This window comes from Planococcus citri, chromosome 2, assembly GCF_950023065.1.
Source record: "Planococcus citri chromosome 2, ihPlaCitr1.1, whole genome shotgun sequence".
Taxonomy (NCBI): Eukaryota; Metazoa; Arthropoda; class Insecta; order Hemiptera; family Pseudococcidae; genus Planococcus; species Planococcus citri.
In genome coordinates, this window is record NC_088678.1 from 7099228 (window position 1) to 7120632 (window position 21405).

General features: G+C 34.7%; 1 protein-coding gene and 1 long non-coding RNA gene across 3 annotated transcripts in view; one reads left to right on the forward strand and one right to left on the reverse strand.

The window, feature by feature from the left end:
- The window catches only part of LOC135834409 (uncharacterized), a 532193-nt gene that overhangs the window by 266127 nt on the left and 244661 nt on the right, over positions 1-21405 (forward strand). The window lies entirely within an intron of this gene.
- On the reverse strand, positions 7444-12097 carry LOC135838219 (uncharacterized). Its single transcript, XR_010557338.1, has 3 exons — positions 11886-12097; positions 11764-11787; positions 7444-8077 (listed from the first exon to the last, which is right to left on the reverse strand). It is a non-coding gene; the product is annotated as an uncharacterized LOC135838219 (long non-coding RNA).

A 21405-nucleotide genomic window follows, 5' to 3' on the forward strand; every position in this document is an offset into this window, starting at 1 on the left:
AACCTAATAAACGATACGTCACACGATTTTTGAAAATTTTGCAAATTTTTTCAAAACTGAGGGGGGGGGGGTTGAAGTCCCAAAAACTTTGGTCAAAATGTGAAAAATTCCACATATCGTGTGACATATCGTTTTACATGTTTTTCAAAGCTCTGAATACGAATATGAACTTAGTTTTCCGATTCGATTCGTCCAACGTCCTCATCGACCCCCGAAATTGCCAAAAAATTGAAATTTCTGAAACAATGGAGATGTTGGGGGGATCAAATCGAGTTGAAATTCGTGTTCAGCACGCTCAAAAAACTAGCAAACCATATGTCACACATTATTTTTCAATTTTTAGAAATTGTTGAGGGTTGAAGAGGGCGTTGGAGGGGTTGAATCAAAAAAATAAGGCGATATTTGAATTCAGCGCTCCCAAAAACCTAATAAACGATACGTCACACGATTTTTGAAAATTTTGCAAATTTTTTCAAAACTGAGGGGGGGGGGGTTGAAGTCCCAAAAATGTTGGTCAAAATGTAAAAAATGCCACATATCGTGTGACATATCGTTTTCTATCTTTTTCAAAGCTCTGAATACGAATATGAACTTAGTTTTTCGATTCGACTCGTCCAACGTCCTCATCGACCCCCGAAATTGCCAAAAAATTGAAATTTCTGAAACAATGGAGATGTTGGGGGGATCAAATCGAGTTTAAATTCGTGTTCAGCACGCTCAAAAACCTAGCAAACCATATGTCACACATTATTTTTCAATTTTTAGAAATTGTTGAGGGTTGAAGGGGGCGTTGGAGGGGTTGAATCAAAAAAATAAGGCGATATTTGAATTCAGCGCTCCCAAAAACCTAATAAACGATATGTCACACGTTTTTTCAAAATTTTGAAAAATTTCTCAAAATCCAAGGGGGCTGAAGCCCCAAAAATTTTGGTCAAAATGTGAAGAATGCCACATATCATGTGACATATCGTTTTACATGTTTTTCAAAGCTCCGAATACGAATATGAACTTGGCTTTCCGATCTGACCCGTGCAAAACGTCCTCATCGACCCTCGAAACTACCAGGAAATGGAAATTTTTTGACAATGAAGATTTTTGGGGGATAAAATCCAAAAAATGAGTCGATATTCGTATTAAGAATGAAGAAATGAAGTTGTTACTTTCAGCGTTTGACATCTTAAATATAAGAAAAATCTTTTTAACGAAAAACACTGTATTGAACATTTTAAAAAACATGCGACATGTTTTTTAAAATGTTCAATGCAGTGTTTTTCGTAAAAGTTATTTTTCTTATATTCAAACTATACGTCACACATTATATTTCAATTTTTGGGAAATTTTTAGGGTTGAAAAAGACGTTGCAGGGATTACATCGAAAAAATAATGTAATTTTCGAATTCAGCGCGCCTAAAAACCTAGTAAACGATATGTCACACGATTTTTCAATTTTTTTTTTTGAATTTCTCAAAACCAAGCAGGATTTAAGCCCCGAAAATGTTGATAAAAATTCAAAAAATGCCACATATCGTGTGACATATCGTTTTCTATGTTTTTTAAAGATCTGAATACGAATATGAACTTGGTTTTTTGATCCGACCCGTATAACGCCCTCATTGACCCTGGAAATTCCCAGAAAATTGAAATTTTTGAAACAATGGTGATGTTGGGGGGATAAAATCTTTAAAATGAGTCAATATTCGTATTCAGCACCCCCAAAAACCTAGCAAACCATATGTCACACATTGTTTTTCAATTTTTGGAGAATTTTGAGGGTTGAAGGGGGCGTTGGAGGGGTTGAATCAAAAAAGCAAGGCAATATTCGAATTTACTGCTCTCAAAAACCTAGTAAACGATATGTCACACGATTTTTAGGATTTTTGGAAAATTTCTCAAAATCAAGGGAGACAAAGCCCCAAAATTTTGGTCAAAATGTAAAAAAATGCCACATATCGTGTGACATATCGTTTTCCATGTTTTTCAAAGCTCTGAACACAAATATGAACTCATTTTTTTGATTTGACCCTTCCAACGCTCTCATCGACCCTCGAAATTGCCATAAAATTGGAAAAAGGTCATGTGGCATATGCTTTATTAGGTTTTTGGCAACGCTGGATACGAAGATCGACTCAGATTTTTCATCAATTGCTACCAAATCTCCCACGTGGGAGATTTGGTGGCAATTTCCTGAAATTGAATAAATCGTGTTTTACTTACACGCAAATTAATAAAGTTTCAGTCATGCTAATCATTAGGGACGAAGAATATATTCTCTAAAAAACTGAAAATATTTTTTCAATGATTCATTCATTTGTAGACGATTTGTCTCATATGTGAGCAAACCGTTCGCGAACGATTTGAAAACAGTTTTTTTATTTCGTCATTTCACATCTACTTAATTTTATTTTTGAGTGATTCATTCGTTCGTAAAACGATTGTTTTCATATGAGCAAATCGATTTGATTCCAGGATAATTTTTTACCTACTTGTGGGACTGTACACTCACTTTTTCTTATTAGTTCTGTTGTCAACTTGAAACGATGAAATTTAATTAATTTTTGTACAACTTTTCGCTATCAAAAATTTCGATAAAATTCTACATGACGCAACTTTTTTTTGAAAATATCTAGAAAACTCATTGAAGCTTTCTCATAGTTCAAGGTTTTCAACACTAGTCTTTTTTTCTACAAAAATTCAAACGCATAGCTGAGAAAATTGCCAAGTTTATTTGTCTTAAAAGTAGAGGTCTATAAATTTATATGAAACAATATTACCATTATTGGGTTCCTATCTCTCTTAAAAATAAAGGTATGTAAATTTACTTATATGGAAAACTTAAAATTATTAGGGTTATTTTTCTTGAAAATAATGGTCCGTAAATTTATATGAGAAAATTGACACGCCGGTTTTTTCCTCATAATAGCTACCTATCCATCACCATCACTGTCACTGTCACTGTCACTACCTGTAAGTGGAGTGTTGTCTTTTGGAGGTAGACGAGGCCAGCTATCTCCGAAGATATCGAGGGGCTTACCATCGTCACCAGGACCAGGAGCGACAACAGCATAGTCTGAAAAACATAGAAAATAGTATGTGTAGGTATAATTATTATGTTGTTCCAACCATCTCATACCTAATCTGGGTATTTCCATGAATTTAAAGTTCATGAGCTACCTATTTAAATTGAAGGTTTTGATACCTATCGATCCTTGTTTGGGGACATTATTATTTTTTGTCGGTTTTGAGTCTTCTGTCTTGAAAAAAAGACACATGCCTACAACATGATTTTTAAATTTTTTTGAGCAGTTTTCGGGTCATTTAAAATCCGAAATCATCGAGAAACAATTCATTTAGGATTTTCATCACCAAAAGTTGATTAGAAATTGACACGAAAAATTCCAAGATTATAATAAATATTAAATTTTAAATCACCAAGGAGAAGAACGTATTCTGAGAATCACCTAGTTACCTGGGTAATTTATTTACTACAAAAAAAAAATCAGTGGAAATGATGACGAAAAAATTCCAAACTAATTCAACGTTGAACATTTCATTCTAAATCATCGCAAAAAAATGATTTTGTAATAACCTCGCAAAAATTTATCAGAATTCAGCACTAAAAAAAAAAAAAAAAAAAAAAACAATTTGAAACCCGCACGAAAAATTCTAAGCTGAATAGAAAAATGAAATTTTAAATCACTATGAAGAAAAATTCATTTTAAAAATCACCCAAAAAAATGTGTTGAAAATTCATACAGAAAATTAATTTTAAATAATCTGTGATTTTTTCCCATTTATTTCAGCCCGATGTTTCGCATACTGTTCGCATTTGAATAAAACTCGAATTCAAAGAGTTTTTTTTTCAAGATTTTTAACGAGATTTTTGCATTCTATTCGAGGTTGGATTTGCTGGGAGATTTATTCGAGGATAGTTTCCTCAAAAACCGAGTGCAGGGCAGGAGTATATGATACTTTTTCGGAGAATTTTTTTGGCGGATACATCTCGTTCAAGCAGAAAATACATTAGGTAGATAATTTAAAAATTATGAAAGTTTCGCCAAGTACTTACATTTAACGGCATAAATCTGTATGGCTGAAATCAAGAAGAATCACGATTAAGAAATTTATTTTTCAAATGATGTTGATGGATTTTCAAATCATAGTATTAAACGAAGTTACTCATATGTACTCACCTACAAATGTAACCAATAAAATGAAAGCATACGATTTGATAGCCATCGCTGTAGGAAGCGGATATCTACGATTCGATTTTTCAAATTTGAATCGGCTAGTGCTTCTGATACGTATTATAAACGCTTGAATTAATGCAACTGAACATTAAACCGAATACTGATACCTTTATGCTTCCGATTCTGAATATATATAGGCTCCCAGTGATCATGTGATTCCGTTTCTGCTTGAATTTCGTGTCAGAAAATTACCCGAAAAATAAGGTCATAAATCACAGGCATTTGTCAACTCCTGAATCATTTGTCGTCTTGAATAGGATTAAAATCACGAATTTTACGATCGATGAAGGAAGAATACAAGTGCGACATGTTTTAGTGCAATAAACCCAACACGCTGGTAAATCGAAGATTTCAGAAACCTAGCGTACTTTTCGACGTGATGTATAACCATTTTGTCAACTTGAATATGATTTGAATACGATGTTCCATTACGATCGACGGAAGAATACAAGTACCACATGTTTCGGTTCTTGTGTAAGCCATAGATCGAAAAACATCCATCTTTGCAAACGCAATAAACCCAACACGCGCAAAAATCGACGATTTCAGAGACCTAAATTTTATGCAGTATTTTTGACGTGATTTATAACCAGGTATGGTACCTAGTAAATACGTCGAATGTTATTTTCCCGAAAAAATTACAGAAGGAAGCAACCGCGTTCAATTCGCAGTCGAGTAGAACGTGACAATCGCGCAAAACATCCTGTGAAAAATTCCTCCAAGTTCGTCTTCCATTCGAACGCGATTTTGGCACAATGAAAAGGGGTAAGTATTATCTTTTTTTGTGCCCAGGTTTATTTCAAGGGCCCTCAGAGCCATCGGAAAAACAAAGAAGTAAAAATTCAAGAAATTGCAGAATACATTGAACAAAATTTTTCACTTTTTTCCCCTCTCGGAGGCCGAATTTTCCAGCAAAAGAGTTGAATATAATGCGAAAGTTTCGACAAATTTTGCGATAATTGCTCAAAGTATCAACGTATCGAAAAAAATATATTTTTTCACTTTTTGGGAAATTTCGGAGGTTTAGGGGGCGTCGGAAGGGTCGAATCGAAAAAAAAGGCGATATTCGAACTCAGCGCCCCCAAAAACCTAATAAACGATATGTCACACGATTTTTCAAATTATTGGAAAATTTTTCAAAATCAAGGGGGGATTAGGCCCCAAAAATTTTGGTGGAAATGTAAAAAAAATGCTACATATGGTGTGACATATCGTTTTATACGTTTTTTAAAGCTCTGAATACGAATATGAACTCATTTTTTCGATTCGATCCCTTCTAACGCCCTCACCGACCCTGGAAATGGCCAGAAAATCGAAATTTTTGAAACAATTGAGATGTTGGGGGGATTAAATCCAAAAATGAGTTGATATTCGTATTCAGCGCCCTCAAAAACCTAGAAAACCACATGCCACACATTGTTTTTCAATTTTTGGAGAATTTCGACCGTTGAAGGGGGCGTCGGAAGGGTCGAATCGAAAAAAATAGGGTGATATTCGAACTCAGCGCCCCCAAAAACCTAATAAACGATATGTCACACGATTTTTCAAATTTTTGGAAAATTTCTCAAAATTAAGGGGGGACAAAGCCCCAAAAATTTTAGTCAAAATGTAAAAAATTCCAAATATCGTGTGACATATCGTTTTATACGTTTTCTGAAGCTCCGAATACGATTATAAACTCATTTTTTCGATTCGGCCCCTCTAACGCCATTATCGACCCTAGAAATTGCCAAAAAATTGAAAAAAAATCGTGTGACATATGGTTTATCAGGTTTTTGGCAGCGCTGAATACGAATATCGACTCAGTTTTTTTTATCAACTGCCACCAAAGCCCCTACTGGCTTCTAAAATTTCCTGAAATTGAAGAAATCATGTTATAATCAGGCATGCTGATCATGAGAGGAACAAAATTATCTGAAAGCTGTCCGAAAAAATTAGTAAAAATGTATTTGTATGTTATGTTGGTAGGTTTTGTGCAATTTTGTTGGATTTTTCCTTGAAACACTTGGATAATTTTGTTTATCATGATCAGGTACAAAAGTAGGGAGGTCAATGAGGACTTCCACAGACATAGTCGAAAAAACAACCAGATATTCGTATTCAGCACTCTCAAAAACCTTATAAACCATATTATGTCACTCGATTTTTTTTTTAATTTCTGGAATCAAAATGATTCGTTAATTCTGAGCAAATCGTTCGCGAACCAGTTGTGCCAAGTTTTTCATGATAAGTAGGATTAAAAATGTCAATTGACAAAGTTTCCTGTAATATCTAATTGAATTTCTCAGTGATTCGTTCGTTCCCGAACGATTCATCTACTCTGAGCAAATCATTCGCGAACGAATCATTAACTATTTTTCAACTGTTGGTAGTGTTGGTAGATTTAAGAACGAATCGTCTGTCATGTCATGTCTGAGTTGATATTTTCCAAGTCGTTCTCAAATTATTAATCGTTTCTGAACGATTCGTTCGTCTCTTATTTTTCATAACAAATCAATTCTGTTTTTTGTGGTTTGATTTATTGGTGATTCACTCATTCACGACTGTTTTTTTGCCTTTGTCGAAGTTGTTCGCGAACGAATCATCTCGATTTCCTACTGATGGATTTTTAAAAGTCAAATGCCACTTCCTCTTTCATTGCAATTGATGTACAGGCGATTTGGTCGTTTTCGAACGATTTTTCTACAATGAGCGAATCGTTCGCGAACGAAACGAGCCCAGTTTTTTATGATGGGATTAAAACAAACTGTCAAATTCAGTCATGCCGATTTTCATCCATATCTAATTGATTCAACTTGATTGTTCAGCGATTCACTCGTTCGTGAACGACTTTTCTTATCTGAGCAAATCGTTCGCGAATGAATTAAATGCAGTTTGATTAAAACTGCCAAATTTCTTCATGTCAATATTCATCTGAATCTAACTTGATTTTTCAGTGATTCATTCATTCGTAGACAATTTGTCTCATATATGAGCAAACCGTTCGCGAACGATTTGAAAGCAGTTTTTTTAAAAATGATTTACACTGTCAAATGTCGTCATGACATTAATAATTGTCACCCACATCGAATTTAATATGTCAGTGATTCATTCATCGTGAACGATTATTCTCTCATAAGCAAATCGTTCGCGAATGAATTGAATGTAAATTTTATTTTTCAGTGATTCATTCGTTCGTAAACGATTGTTTTCATATGAGCTACTGTCTACAATATAAGCAAATCGATTTAATTCCGGGATAATTTTTTACTTACTTGTGGGACTGTACAGTGACTTTTTCTTGTTAGTTCTGTTGTCAACTTGAAACGATGAGATTTAATTACCTTTTGTCCAACTTTTCACTATTGAAAATTTCGATGAAATTCTACACGACGCCACGTTTTTGAAAATATCTAGAAAGTTCTTTGAAGCTTTCTCATATGTACTTCAAGTTTTTCAACACTCATCGTCTTTAAAAAAAAAAAAATCAAACGCATAGCTGAGAAAATTATCAAGTTTATTTGTCTTAAAAATAGAGGTCTGTAAATTTATATGAAAAAATTAACATTATTGGGTTCCTATTTCTCTTAAAAATATAGGTCTGTAAATTTGCTTTTCATGGAAAACTTAAAATTATTAGGGTTATTTTTCTTAAAAATAAAGGTCTGTTTTATCTGTATGAAAAAATTGACACGCTGATTTTTTCCAAATAATAGAGGTACCTACCTACGATTCATCATCGCTATCACTGCCTTGAAGTGGAGTGCCGTCGTCTGGAGGTGCACGATCCCAGCATGATCCATAGATATCGAGTGGCTTATCATCACCATCAGGAGCGACAACAGCATAGTCTGAAAAACATAAAAAATAGTAGATGTAGGTACTTATATTATGTTTTCCAACCATATGATACCTAATCTGGGTATTTCCATGAATTTAAAGTTCATGAGCCACCTATCTGAATTGAAATTTTAGATTTTTTTTATTTTCAATTTTTATACCTACCTACATACGAGTAATTGTATGATATCCTCAACTGACGCAATTTTGAGATTCAAAACGTACTAAAAAATGAGATGAATTCAAAATTTTATCAAACTATCAAGTAGAGAGCTAAAATTTCCGTTATATTCTAGTATTTTAGATGCTCCGGATCGATTGACAAATTTGAAATCGCCAAGGTTGAATTTAAACAATGAAATTCTAAATTACCAATGAAAAATTTATGTCAAGAATGCGCCGAGAAAATTTATTAGGTAAAAATTATTACAAAAAAACAAAATTATTTGAAAGAATCACGAAAAACTTCCCAACTAAATCATCGCACCCAACATTTTGTTCTAAATCATTATACGAAAAATCCTCTAAAAAAAAACTCACCAGAATTCAACAATGAGAAAAAAATTTGAAATCAATTTGAAATTGCGATTACTGAATTTAAAAAATGAAATTCTAAATCACTAATGGAAAATTTATCCTAAAAATCACCCGAGAAAATTTATTAAAAATTACTACCAAAAAAAACTAAATCATTTGAAATAATCACGAAAATTATCCAAACTAAATCATTATACCGAATACTTTATAAGTCTAAATTATTCATTATATTAGGAAAAAAAATCACTGCATTAGAATTCAACATTGAAAATTAAAACTCGTTGTGATGAGCGGATATGCCCTGACCGCCTATGCGTGGCTTAATGTAATTTCCCCTCAACGTAGCTTTATGATCTTGCCGGCCTTAGGCAAGATTATGCAAATCTTACTGTAGGGGCGTGATCAAGGCTATCGTACGACAATTCTGTCGAAGCAGAGGTTCAGCTCCAGCTTCGTATTCTCTAGAAAAATCAGTCTGTTTGAGTACTTAGTCCGCGGTAGTTTCTCATCAGCTCACCTAACCAGCTAAATAGGTGACCAGGGAACCCTGCCTAGGTTCTCTGGAAACCAAACATTGAAGTACCCATCCGTAGATGGTGATTTTGGACTTATAACGTGTCTCGTCGTTAATTTCCCGCGTAAGATCGTGGTACTTTTTTAGTCACTGGTATTGATTTATCCGGAAATCATACCTTTGTCTCTACAAAAATGGATCTCCGACCCAGACCTGCTGAAGCGACTATTATTGGGGTCGCCAGGGAGAGGCAGGCAATGTGAACATGCTAAACAGAAGTGTACTCAGACCAACCTAGGTAATCGTGTATCCTTTTATTCAGGGTTACGTGCACCCTTAATTTATCTAGTTACGTTAAAATTATATCTAGCGTAATTGTATTAATTGGTAGATGACGATGTGTTAATCATCTACCATTTGATCTATTTGTACCTTAGAAGCTGTTGTAATTCGCCTATATGTGTACTTTAATTTATCCCCTAAACCAATCTTCCGAGCCTAGCTTGCTAGCTCGCGTGCGTTGTAATCTGCCACCTAATCTTGGCCGGTTAGGCATGCCATTGTATCGTCATGGCAAAACAGAATAATTTACGTTTTGACCCTTTGTAAATTATTTGGTATTAATCTGCTCATTTTTGTATATATTTCTTGATTAAAATAATTGTACATAAATGCTCCTTGAGTTATCATTTCATAATCTAAAAGGTAACGAAAGGATTGTTCTTAAGTGAATAGTGTAGTTTGATTGACTAAAGTCTCTCCATCTTGAGCTAAGCAGGCATCTAAGAAAGATTTTCTCTCTTAACGAATATTTCTTAGAATTAGCCTAACACAAAATTATAGGAATTTCTCTCATACTCGATAATTATCATCCTCACCCGTACAACAATGACCATGCTAATTTCGATGTGAATGTCGACCCATCCACATCCGTCACTTTTGGATACCACATGTCGATGTGAATTTCGACCCTGTGTCGAGCTAATTGTCGATGTAATTGTCGACTGATGTTGATCTACATTCGTGTCGACAATTGGCTCCACATAGGGTCGAAATTCACATCAACATGGGGCATCCAAAAGTGATGGATGTGGATGGATCGACATTCACATCGAAATTTATGTCGACCTCCTGCTTCATTAAGATATAGAATTTGAGTTTAAAAATTTTTAATTTTTTTCCTCAAAAATTATTTCCTCTGATGTGGCTATTGCTAGTGCTGAAAACAGCATTGATGCAAAGTCCACTTCCGAAGAAGTACAGACGAAAAGTCTGTATAATCAAGAAGTTCAACAGAAATCCCTTATATCAAAGATGGTGCAATACTTTATCTGCGAGTACTAAACTAATCCATTTTCATGTCGACATGTCGATGTTAATGTTGATGTGAAAATCGACATCAACAAATACATCCACAATATCAACATCATATCATCTACATCTCCAAACTGCAGAAAAGTGAATAATTTCATCAATTCCCTAAAAAATTTGTTTTCCACATTGATCGAGATCATATTTTTGAATGTTTACTAAAATTTTAAACACTAAAACAGAAATTTTAATTCTGAAAAATTGGTCGACATAGTTGTAGATGTAAATTTCGAGCATCGAATTTTACATCTACATGTCGAGATGGCATGTCGAGGTATCAGAAATAATGAAAAAATTTCGAAAATTTTCATTTACCTGGCTTTTGTATGGACAGAAGATTCCTACTAAATAATTAATTCATCATTTTTCCATCATATGTTGGAAAAAAAACGTAGTCGATGTAAATGTCGACGTCTACAATTGTTGTGCGGGCACTACCTAACCTAGTCTATCTCACTCTCACTATTACATCGTGTCATTTTAAATCCGAAATCATCGAGGAAAAATTCATTTCAGATTTTCATCAGAAAAAGTTTATTTGAAATCGACACCGAAAATTCCACGTTTAATAAAAAAAAGATCAAATTTTAAATCGCCAAGGAAAAAAAAACAATTTTAAACCCTCAAGAAAAATTTTGAGCTGAATAAAAATATTAAATTTCGAATCACCATAAAGAAAATTTATTCTAAAAATCACTAAAAAAAAAGTGTTGAAAATTCCCACAAAAAATTCATTTGAAATAATCGCCAGAAAATTCCGAACTACATAATTCATCAGTTCTTCATCACCAAACAATAAAATTTATATTTTAAAATCACCACGAAAAAAGTATTTGAAACCATCATAAAGAAACAGTCGTTTGTTAAGTATCGCAGTCTAAAAAAAAATCAGAATTCAACAGTAAAAAACCAATTTGAAATCAACTCTGGCGGAAAGCAGAAATTCTCAAAAATCGTACAAAAAATCTATATAAAAATTCTTTTTTTGCGCTCTTTTCGAATGGGAATAATTATGCGAAAATCGAGATGAAAAAAAATGGAAAAAAATTGTGTGCGTTTTGTTGGCGAATTCAGATTTTTCACGAGATTTTTGCATCCTATTCGGGGTTGGATTTGCTAGACGATTTATTCGAGAATAGTTTCCTCAAAAACCGAGTACATAGACAGGAGTTTGATTCTTTTTCAGAGAATTTTTTTGGCGGATACATCTAGTTGAAGCAGAAAATAAATTAGATAATTTAAAAATTATGAAAGTTTCGCCAAGTACAAACTTACATTTTACTGCATAAAGTTGTATGGCTGAAATCAAGAAGAAACACAATTTAAGAAATTTATTATTCAGTTAATGTTAATGGATTTTTAAATCATAGTATTAAACGAAAGTTACTCATACTCACATACAAATACAACCAATAAAATGAAAAGATATGATTTTATAGCCATCGCTGTAGGAAGCGGATATCTACGATTCGATGTGACCCACGATTTGAATCGGTAATGCTTCTGATACCTATTTACCTACGTACACTGAACATCAAACCGAATACTGATACCTTTATTCTCCCGATTCTGAATATATATACTTGATATGTAGGTACCCAGTAATCGTGTGATTTCGTTTCTGCTTGAAAATCGTGTCAGAAAATTACACGAAAAATAAGATCATAAATTATAGTCATTCGCTGATCGCTGAATCATTTGTCAACTTGAATACGATTAAAATCACGAATCTTTCGATTGAAGGAAGAATAATGTACATGTGCGACATGTTTTATTGCTTGTGTACGTAATAAACCTAACACGCGGATAAATCGATGATTTCAGAAACCTAGCGTACTTTTCGAAGTAATGTGTAACCAGCTGAGTACCCAGTAAACACACAAAATCGCGGAGTAGGAAATCGCGTTCGATTGGAAGTCGAATAGAATACCTACAAAAAATCGCATAAAAAATCGTGTAAAAAATTCCCCTAAATTCGTATTGAAAACTGCACTAAAAAAATGGAGAAAAAAATCACCGTCAATTCGTGCTCGTTTCTATAACGAATTTATCAGTGATTTTTTCTTATTTTTTTCAACGCGATTTTCCCATAATAAGTAACTATTCGTATTCGAATGGAACACGAATTCAATAAATCCCAGACATTCGACGGCAAATTATTTATCAACTTGAATAGTTATGATTTGAATGGCGCGTTCCATTACGATCGACGAAAGAATACCTCTCTAAATTTGAAGCAGTGAAATTTCACTGCTTAGCAGTCACGACATTTTGGCTTGTTAAAAGCAGTAGTTTTTTACTGCAAAACAGTGAAAAATTTTCTGAATTGATCAGTGAAAATGATTTTTACTGACCAATTCAGTAGATTTTTCACTGTTTTGCAGTAAAAAACTACTGCTTTTAACAAGCCAAAATGTCGTGACTGCTAAGCAGTGAAATTTCACTGTTTCAAATTTAGAGAGCAAGTACGACATGTTTTTAGTAAAACATCCATCTTCGCAAACGCAATAAACCCATCAAAACGCGCAAAAATCGATGATTTCAGAGACCTAACATTTTATAGCGTACTTGACGTGATTTATAACCAGGTATAGGTATATAGTGGTACCTGCTACATACCTGGTAATATACACCGAATGTTATTTTTCTGCAAAAACCACAGAGGAAGCAATCTCGTTCGATTCGAAGTCGAATAGAACACGAAAATCGCGCAAAACATCATGTAAAAAATTCCTCCAAATTCGTCTTCCATTTGAATGCGATTTTCACTTATTTAGGCTTCATGAGAAGAGCGGGGAAAAGGGGTGGGTCATTCCATACCAAATCAGCGGATTTTTTCACGAGGGGGTCTTCGATTTTTTTCAAAATCAGATCATGTTTAGACGTCATCGAACGATGACAAATGTCGCAAATCGGACATTTTTTTGATTTTTTTTTGGTGGAGCTGTGGGGCTTCAAAGTTCTCCAAAATGGCCGAAAATGAGTTGTACGTGGTGTAGAATTTTGAACTTTTTTTCAAATTGTAGTAATTTGAGAGGGAAATTGACGAATGATGTCAAAATCAGTGTTGCCACTTTCAAAAACCTAAAAAAATCGATTTAAAAACTTATAATTTAAATATAACCACGATATCCGCTAGTAAAAATTCTAAAAAAATTCTCAGTTTCAGTCCTTTTCATGTAGAATAACATCAAAAAATTATGTCAAAATCAGTGTTGCCACTTTCAAAAACCTAAAAAAAATCGTTTTAAAAACTTATAATTTAAATATAACCACAATATCCGCGAGTAAAAATTCTGAAAAAATTCTCAGTTTCAGTCCTTTTCATGTAGAATAACATCAAAAAATTGGACTGGCATTTTTTTTCATTGTTGAGTAAAAAATTACAAGTTTGGCACTTATTGCAAAAATACCATCATCATCATTGAGTCCTATAACCACTCGTGGTGGTACAGCATACAAATCAACGCATACCCTTTTGACAAATCGGGTATTTGGGCTAACATCCTTTATCATGGTGTTGCCGCTATCGCATTGATTATGTATCTCATGGAAATTTATTTTCGAGCTTCCACTAGTAGAGGAGAAGGTACAATTATGGACCCCCCCCCCCATGGTTTAGAGTACAACTACTAGAGCTACAGTCATACTGGGTACTAAAAATTATACTCGTAGTGTAGTATTGATGATCCAAGTACTTATTTTGGATCCATGCATACTTGGGTGTCTCTCATCAGCAATTGTTTTTTTGCGCATTATTTTCTTCCCAATGGAAAATTTTACAAGTTTTTCGTTCGGTAATTCATAAACTTCAAATGAAGTTTGGAAAAAAAATTATCAGAGAAGTAAGTAGCTTACAATGTGTACTTTCAAAATATACTTTCATACCTATAGACAAGAATGCCTGAGCTTTTTCAGAACTTTAAGCTGTCAGCTACTCATACCTCTAAAGCACATCTATATAAATTTCACACATCATTCGTAATTAACTTGGATACCTGGTGAAATTTTTGTACACTGATACAGTTTCCTCCACTACATGATTGGGCACATCATCAATTAATCATGCAGAAATTTCACTATCCAAATTGATTACGAATGATGTGTGAAATTTATATAGGAGTACCTAGACATCCTTTAGAAGTATGAGTAGCTGGCATATGGCAGCTTAAAATTCTGAAAAAGTTTAGGCATTCTCGCCTATATGGTTATTAATTTTTGTAACTGATCATGGTTCCTTTATAAGTGTCCGATCTTTAAGTTGAGTAAACTACATCATCATACCAAAATAATTACACTCTATCCAAATTAATTACAAATGATGTGTGAAATATATGCAGCTGTGCTTTAGAGGTGTGAGTAGCTGTCAGCCTAAAGTTCTGTAAAAACTCAGGAATTCTTGTTTACATGGTTGTTAATTTTTGTACCTAACTAATCATGATTCCTTTATGTGTGTTCAATCTTTTAGTCATGTAAACGACATCATTGGAAAAATTTCACTTCATCCAAATTACAAATGATGGGTAAAATTTATTCAAATGAGCTTTAGATATTAGTGCAACTGAAAGTGAAAAGTCCTGAAAAAGCTCAGGCATGCTTGTATAAATGTATATACATACAATTATACAATTTATAATTTCTGTATCTTTTTACTTAAGTGAAGTGTATTCTCATATATGCAGTACATGATGTACTCACATCTCATGTTTCAACGACTTTACAAAACCATTTAATAAAAAATTGTAAAAATCGCTCTGTACACCACTGTGTATACCCTTTGTGATTATATCACACCTCAGGAGTAATAAGGTTACATCTCAAAAAAGTGAAATTTTACAGGAGAGTCATTTTCTTTTTTTCAAAAAACTTGATTCATTATTTTTCTTTTCTTTTCTTCTTTTTAGCGGTTTTTATCAATCCACTGCTGGATGAAGGCCTCCCCAACTTCTTTCCACAATGTCTGTATCTCATCCTCCCATGTCCGTTTTGGTCTCCCCAGTGCCCACTTTCTGTCTGGTCTCCACTGAGTAGTCTTTACCACATTGTTGACCCCCACTTCTGGCAACATGACCAGACCAGCACCACTTACTCCGCTTAGCTGTCTCCATAATGTCAGTCACCCCTGTGGTCTCCCAAATTTTCTCCACTGTCCATTTGTCTCGCAGCATTATCCCCAGCATTGACCTCTCCATACGCCTCTGCATCTTGACAATTCGATCTTCCAGCTTCTTTGTCAATGCCCATGTCTCACTGGCATATGAGGCCACTGGGATGATGCATTGATTGGCTACCTTCCTTCTCAGACACATTGGTATTGATTTCTCTCTGATAATTCCTCGCAGCCTCGAGTATGCTGCCCATGATGCCTTTATTCTCCTGGATATCTCTCTGTTGAAATCATTATTCATAGTCATATCTTGGCCAAGGTACACAAATCCATCAACCACTCCAGCTGGACACACTTTTTATCAGTCACAAACCCATTGCACATAGTCTTGGTCTTCCCTTTATTAACTTTCAGTCCTACTTCTAGACATGCATCTCTCACCTTGTCCAGCATTCCCTGAAGTTCATCCATATCCTGTGCTATCAGCACCACATCATCAGCATACAGCAAATTGGTCAATTTTTCTCCAGAGATCTCCAGTCCTCCTTCTCCCCATAGTATATCTCTGATGCTGTTATAGAGTGTGGCTGTGAACAATTTAGGTGAAAGAGCATCTCGCTGTCTTATTCCCTTTTTGAGCCTTATTTTTGCTGTTTCTCCATTGACTGTGATAGAAGCTGTGGCATTTCTGTAGATATACTCAATCACTTGTAGGTAAGCAGGATCAATTCCAATCTTTTCAAGAGCTGTCATCATAGACACCATTTTCAAAGAATCAAATGCTTTTTCAAAATCAATGAATGCTAAACATAGGGGCATTCTCCAGCACCGTAATTACCGAGTGATCCCAGCATTTCACACTAGCAAAATTTCATCATAATGCTAGCATGAGATGAGCTAGCACAGTATATGCTAGCAATATGCTAGTTACATCCTATCACCATAATTACTGAACAATGCTCATAGTTTTGTTAGCATGATGCTTTCATATTGCTAGCATGATGTGAACTGGCAGAGTACACTAGCAGCATAACTACCAAATGAAGATATGTAGCAGTTCCTGCAAGCATAAAACTACCATGTTGCTAGCTTGATATGAGCTAGTAAAAAGTACACTGGCCATACACTAGTTAATCCTAGCAGAATGCTAGCATTAGTAGCGCCCATCTAGCATGAGTAGCAGAAGACTAGCACAGTACTAGCATGGAATTAACTAGCAGATTACTAGTTAGAATTGTGTTGGCACATTGCCAGCAGACTTTTTATTGGAAAATGCATCCTAGGATAGAACTGGTATTGTGCTAGCATGAGGTGCAAGAGGCAGATAAGCAATTATCTGGTTACATGCTAGCAGCATAACCACTGAGTACAGCTAGCAGTCACTACTAGCATAGAACTAGCAAAATGCATGCTAACAATATGCTAGTTACATGCTAGAAGGACAATCACTGGTAAACGTGCACTAGTCTACTGCTAGCGCTATTCCAGTCTTGGTAAAGCTAGCAGTCAAGGTAATAGCTTGGAGCTAGATTTTTGTTGGAAGACATTCTTATCCAGGTGCTAGCAGTCAAGTGCTAGCATAATGCTAGCAAATTGCTAGTGTTGTTCTCTATCATGATACACTTAACTTCTCTTAGATGAAGTATGTAGTCAATGTGAATATAAGCTCAATGTGGTTTCTTGTTTAAATATAAGAAGAGTGAAGTTCGCCAAGTAATCACTCAGCCTATACTAGCACAAGATGCTAGTGCAATGCTAGCTCTAAACTAGCATTGTATGGCTATTGCCCATTTTTGGATATTTTTTGGGAAATTTCATACCATTAATTAAAAATACCCTATAATCTTTTAAAGAAACTGATATTCTTCTAGCATTGTACTAATTATACACATGCTAGCATATTCTAGCAAAAAGCTAGCAAGAACATTCTAGCACAAAGCTAGCAAGAACATTCTAGCACCAGTAGCACCATTTTGGGCACCTTGACTAGTTCATTTGCAAGCAAATTGATGCTAGCACAATACTAGTCTCCCTGCTAGAATTATGTCAATTGCGTATGCCAGCATATGTCAGCAAGATGCTAGCACTGGTGGCACCATTTTGAACACCTTAACTAGCATATTGCTAGAAAAATAATTCTAGCATGGTGCTGGTACTACTTTCCTAGCATCATGCTAGCAACAGTTTGCTAGCAGATATGCTAGTTAAGATGTTCAAAATGGTGCAACTAGTGCTAGCATTCTGCCTCTTGAAATTGTCAATAGGGTTAAGAGCACTTGTTGAGGGGAAGAACATATTAAAAATTCAGAATCATACGTAAATTTTCTATCATTTTCTTATGGGAAACTCTGTGTTCCACTTGACCCACCCGTCGGGCCGTCTGTTCCACTTGAACACATTATTGGGTCAAGTGCAACGAAATAAGTTTGTTCAGAAAAAAAATTCCGGAGGCCAAGTTTTTGGACCAAATTTGAAAAATGAGGAGTCATTTTGTAGCCAAAGGATGGGACTACACAACAAAGTATCAATATTTACAGGGTCTCAAAGTTGAGACGAGTACCTAGTCACAATTTTTGGTCAAGTACAAATCGTTCCACTTGACTCGGTTTCACCCCTAGTAAAAAGTTTTATGAAAATGGTGTTTTTTTGGGGGGTTTTTTAAATCGGTGGCGAAATTTTTCAAATATGTATCACTTGCAAAATCATAGCCAGAAAAATGGTAGGTACCTTTTTCTCGTAAATTCACTGACAAATTAGGGGGAGGGGGGGATTTTTCACATGTCCGTCTACATATTGGTGAAATATTTCAAAAATGCAAATATTTTCATTTCTTAGGTTTCTGCTTTTGTTTAAAACAGTGGTGAAATTTTTTCGATGATTCGCTCTTGAAATTATAGCACAAAAAATTGTATTTCTCCATTTCTCTTCTCGTCAATTTGTTGACAAATTGCAAGGGAGGGAAATTTTTCTCAAATGTTCGTCTACACATTGGTAAAATATCTCAAAAATGCAAAAATTTTCATTTTTTAAGTTTCTGATGGTATTTTTACAATAAGTGTAAAACTTGTAATTTTTTTTTCTCAAAAATGAAAAATAATGCCAGTCCATTTTTTTTATGTTATTCTGCATGAAAAGGACTAAAACTTATAATTTTTTCGGAATATTTACTCGCAGACATCGTGGTTATATTCAAATTATTAATAAGTTTTTAAATCAATTTTTCTAGGGTTTTGAAAGTGGCAACACTGATTTTCACATCATTCGTCAATTACCCTCTAATGTACTACAATTTGAAAAAAAGTTTAAAATTCTATACCACATACAACCGGAGCAATTTCCAACTGAAATTTTTCATTTTCGACCACTTTGGAAAACTTTGAAGCTCCACAGCTCCGCTAAAAAAAATCAAAAACATGTCCGGTTTGCGTTATTCGTCATCGTTTGATGACCTCTAATCATGCTCTGATTTTGAAAAAAAATCGAACTCCCCTCGTGCAAAAATCCGCCGATTTGGCGTGGAATGACCCGATAGAACCCTGCTCAGTACTGGTGGAATTTTTCTAAGACGCTTACGATAAATTGGTATTTTAATCAAAATCCCAGCACCAGATAGGTATTGAGTTATGAAAGAGCTTAAAATGTAGGTACTTAGATACCAATCTATCCATATAGCTCAAACGAACAAATGAGTTTTTACTTACATACTTGTAACTTTTCCAATATCTGTTGGTGAATTTTCCAAGTTTCTTTTCTCGACTGCTCGATGTTTACAATATAATTGAAAAACTACCGTACAAAATTATATTGTTATACTCGGACAGTTCACCTCACCCAGCTATATAGTAATTGTTTATAAGTATTATGACGTTACTTATTACGTACAAGATCACTACTCTGCTCTTTGCCAGACATGAAAAATACATACTTACTGCTCGTAAATTCCAAAGTAATGAATTCTTGGCTACATGTACATTGTACGTACTACCACTACGTATAGTACAGCACTTACGACGTTTTAATTTGTTATGTTCTTAAAAGAACCTAACTATGTACTTTTCTCCCATAAAGAAGTTAGCTAGGTACTTATAGTATGTATTGTATTTATTTCAAGGGGTTGGAAAACAATTCCGCTGTGTAGGATTTTTTAAGGTATTCCCTTTTTAGTTTTTATTGAATTTTTTTTCAAACCCCTGTATGTATATCTAGGTGTGGGTAAATGGTGCGGGTTCGTTTGTCATTTCCTTAGCAGGTAGGTAGGTAGGTAGGTAGGGGGTTGGTAGTTGGTACTACAAACAGCGGTATTTATTCTTTTTGGTTCGTATCTAACGGATTAGATTAATGTTCCAATTACACGTTGTGGTCGAATCAATACACCTAAAAAGGTCTAGAACTTCAACCATAAAGCACCTCAAGTGACGTACGCGGATAAATTTTACCAAAGAGTACTTCTCGAATAAATCTCATTATAGGTATAGAGGAATCCCTGTAAAAAATTTTGTGTGGAGGAAAGAGAGGCAAAGGTTGGTAAATATGGGAAAATTTTTATATGGAGTAGTCGGATTACAGATAAGGTAGTTACATAGATTTGATTCAATTTTATAATAGTCCGACATATGACAATAGGAGTAATTGCACCCCCCCACCCCCGGCGATCCACCGGGACAACTTTTTTCTTAAAGGGGACATCCTAAGGAACATTTTGAAGCAAACTTGCCCAAAAAAAAGTTGGCCTTACTTACAAAATGACGGCCATTTTGATTGACAGGTCGGCCGAAATCGCAGTTTTTGCGTTTGAACATAGGACATGCACGAAATTTTTCAAACATTACAAAGTAGATCGAAAGATCATGCAAAAATTTATCACTTGTCAAAATTTCAAGTGCTAAAGTGCATTTTTTGATTTTTGGTGAATTTTTGAAAATCCAATTTAGGCCAAAAATGAGGGAAAAATCCAAATTTCACCAAATTGACCAAGAAAGCTGAAATTTGGGATATACCCTATTTTCGACATGCCAAATCGATTGGAAACGGTTTCAATTCGTTTTGAGCGATTCTGGAGCCTCCAGCAGATTTTTTAAACTCGAAATTCCCACAAAATTCCATCAAATTGGAGTTGTAAAGCTGAAATTTATTCTAAAAACTAATTTCAATACGCTACGAAGTACTGCAGGTGGATTTCAAGTCTTTTTGGAGCCTCCAGCGACTTTTTGAAAATTCCTGAAGCCTCCAGCAGATTTTTGAAAGTTTAAATTTTCACAAAATTTTATCAAATGGAGATGGCAAGTTTAAAATTTACTCTACACTCCAATTAAAACACCCTCTGAAAACGACTTCAGGTGGGTTCAAGTCATTTTAGGGCCTCCAGCGACTTTTTTGAAAATTACTGGAGCCTCCAGGAGATTTTTGAAACCTGAAATTTCCCCAACATTAATTTATCAAATGGAGTTGGCAAGCTGAAATTTACTTCGCAGACTACATGGTGGTTTCAAATGGTTTTAAAGCTTCCAGCTACTTTTAGGAAATTTCAATTTTCCAAAAAAAACGTCATAAAACCTTTCAAAAAGTCGCTGGAAGCTCCAAAACGACTTGAAATCCACCAGCAGTCCACTTCGTAACGTATTGAAATTAGTTTGCAGAATGAATTACGACTCTCCACCTCAGTTTGATGAAATTTTGGGGAAATTTCAAGTATCAAAAATCTGCTGGAGGCTCCAGTAATTTTCAAAAAAGTCGCTGGAGGCCCTAAAATGACTTGAACCCACCTGATGTCGTTTTCAGAGGGTGTTTTAATTGGAGTGTAGAGTAAATTT